Genomic DNA, 3,404 nt, shown 5'->3' on the forward strand with positions numbered 1-3,404 from the left:
ACCGGTGCACAGAACATATTGTATATTATGAACCCCTCATAAATTGGAGCAAATAGAAGATTTCTAACTGCCGGAATGTAATTTTCCTATAGCCCGAAAATTCTAATGATATTCTGGCGTTTGCAAAATGCTGGCATAATAGACGTGGTATGCTGTGCATGTTTAATATTTTCATGTACGAGGTGGCAGTTCATTCTTGAAGAAAAGGTCATGAATTCTGGATAGAATAGTCAGTTTCAGATATTTAGATTGAATGTTATTAATTGCTCGGTAAGGCCTGAGAAGGGTGCACATTACATTCTAATTAACAGATGTCTATTGGCGTTTCAACGCTCACCTAGTTGATCGACTACCAATATTTCGATCTTGTTATGTATTTAGAAAATTTTTGAAAATAATTATCTTGGGATGATCGTACTTGAGGGATGTTTCAGTCATTTGGGTGTTGAGGTTGTGATCAGTTACAGTGATTTATGTGATCTATGAATTTAGAGACGGGGCATTCTCAAAAATATACTATTTTTGGATTCTGTCATGTTGAGGAGAGTATTTTATCGAACGCATTGGATGCACTAGTTGAGCTAATTGATGGTGATAACTATACACTGTGAGCGCGGACATATGTGAGGTTTGAACTTGTGTGCAAGCACCGAGCCAATATTCATGCTCGGAAGATACGTAGGCTATGATATGCCTAGAGTGGGATATTTAGCTTAAAGGTATAATGTTTCTCGTATTCGTAACTTTGTTAAGAACTAGCTGGACTATACTTGAGATTTCCAAGATGCTAAATTCCAGAACAAACTTGGTAATTACTAATTCTATGCTAACTTGTTGATTTGAGCTATGACAGCGCAGTTTGCTCATGCCGACGATATAAAGTGTTATTTATACCAGTCCAGGAGCATGAGAATCTTGTTTCACTTAGCATATACATGGGTACTTGTTGGATTGCTTCTATATGATATGCTTGGATTGGAGGTCTGTGACCGTGCCAGGTGGATTATGCTATTGGCAACTAACTTGCTTGTGAAGTTAATGTCAATGTGAGCTATAGAAGAGCTGGTTATTATTATTCTATTCATGTATCTTGGTTCCACTGTGATTGACGAGCTCATAGCATATCGTTGGGGTGGTACTTGTGGAACTTGAAAAGTGGCGCTCTTCTTTGAGGTATTTTCCCTTTCTGGGTAACCAAATGTTGCAATAGTGAGGTTTACTGGTATGACATTGTATTATGTACTTCTCCGTGGGCATGATGATTCACTTGTGGTACTAGACATCAAATTGTGCTTGGTTGATATGGGAAATGGTTATGGCTTACCGCGTGATTTAGTTATCATTGGCAGCATATGAAAGTGTGAGATGAGACTTTAGTTGATAAGAGTTTTCTATCGGCATTCGGGTGTTGTGTGCAGCTGCTGTGATTAGGAGTTATCACTACAAGTGTTTGAGTTATGTGGTCTATCATGTAATAGCACCTGAGGTTGCAGGTGTGGGTTATTACAGCTTGTTCAGGCTTATTCACAGTATAAATGTGGGATTTTGATCATATGAAAGATTTCAAAAGTGGAAACGTGGTCCTATGTCTTATGGGCTAGATTGGATTGCAAAATTTCAGTTACAATGTGTTGTCGGACCTATATGAGATAAGGTGACGTGGGATCACCCCCGGGTATATGCGTGGCGAGGTTACTAAGCGATTGTTTGGCTTTTGGGACAACTCTAGGCACGTTCAAGGACGAACGTTTGTTTAAGTTGGGGAGGATGTGACGACCCGACCCGTAATCTCATAGGTTACCGCTCCTTTTTTCCCATTCTCAGCTTCTTTATGCTTTATTATCCGTATCTTATGTGATCGAGTTGGTTTGGAGTGGTTTTGATAAGAAATGAGACACTTAGTCTCTTTTAAGAAGGCTTAAGTTGGAAAAGTCCACCGGGCATTGACTTATGAGTTAGAGGGATCGGATGTGAATTTTGACGGTTCGGTTAGCTCCGGGAGGTGATTTGTGACTTAGGAGTGTGATCGGAAGTGGTTTTGGAGGTCCGGTGTAGAATTAGGCTTGAATTGGCGAAGTCAGTATTTTGGCGAATTCCGGTTGATAGGTGAGATTTTGATCCAAGGGTTGGAATGGAATTCCGAGAGTTTCAGTAGCTGTTATTTTAGATGTGTGTGCAAAATTTCATATCATTCGGAGGTGTTTTGGTCGGGCTTTTGATCAAATGCGTATTTCGGAAGTTTTTAAGAAATTTAGGCTTGAATCCGATGTAATTTGATGGTTTTGGTGTTGTTTATGGTGTTTTTATGATTGAAACAAGTTTGAATGATGTTTTAGGATGGGTTAGCACTTTTGGTTAAGGTCCCGGGGGCCTCGGGGTGATTTCAGATGGTCAATCGGACCAATCTTGGTTTTTGAAGTTGCAGATTTCAGTTGAGTGTTGTAGAACATTTTTGTTCTCTACGATTGCAGGAGTGCAATTGCGATCGCATAGAAGGTTTGGAGAAGGCCGTTCTGATTGCTCAATGCGATCGCGGAATAGGGTATGCGATCGCATAGGTTGAGGAGGTTGTTCATTGCGATCGCATGAGGAGTAATGCGATCGCGTAGTGTTAAATGGACCTGAGGTTCTGAGGGGTACTTTGTTCAATTCTATCGCGGAGTAGTGTATGCGATCGCGTAGGATTGATTGGTGAAGCAGTGCGATCGCAGTTAAGGGGTCGCGTTCGCATAGGACATTTTGGAGGCCTGGGAAAATTGAGCTATGCGATCGCAGAGGCTTGGATGTGATCACATAGAGTAAAATCTGAGGTGACAGAAGGGTTTTAATAAACATTTCACCCGCGAACCAAGTCCCATTTCCTCCATTGTTGAGTAACCTTGGGAGCTTTTGACGAGTATTAAAGAGGGTTTTGACTGGGAATCGATTGGAGGTGAGTCCTATGGCCTAGAAACGTCATTTAATTGTAGATTCAACATCTAAATTCATGGAAATTTGATTAAAAATGGAAGGATTAGGGCTTGACTTTTGAAAGAGAAATTTGGGGGTTTGAGGGAGCATTTGAGATCGGATTTCGGTAAATTTGATATGTATAGACTCGTGGAGAGATAAGGAATCCGGTGATGTCAATTTTTTGATTTTTTGAGAAGTGGGCCCGGGGCTCGGGTTTTTGCCAACTTCGTGATTTTTGATATTTTTCGAGTCTTTTCGATTGGGTTGTATTCCCTTAGCCTATTGTAACGTATTACTTGTGGTTTTGATTAGATTCGATGCTCGAGGAGGTTGATTTGCGAGGCAAGGGAGTAGCGAGCTAGGATTTCGGCCTGCTTGAGGTGAGTAATGATTTTAAATGATGTCCTGAGGGTTTGAAACCCCCGATTTGCACAACGTAGTGCTATACTAAG

Source organism: Nicotiana sylvestris, chromosome 12 (genome assembly GCF_000393655.2).
Source record: "Nicotiana sylvestris chromosome 12, ASM39365v2, whole genome shotgun sequence".
In the NCBI taxonomy this organism is placed as follows: Eukaryota; Viridiplantae; Streptophyta; class Magnoliopsida; order Solanales; family Solanaceae; genus Nicotiana; species Nicotiana sylvestris.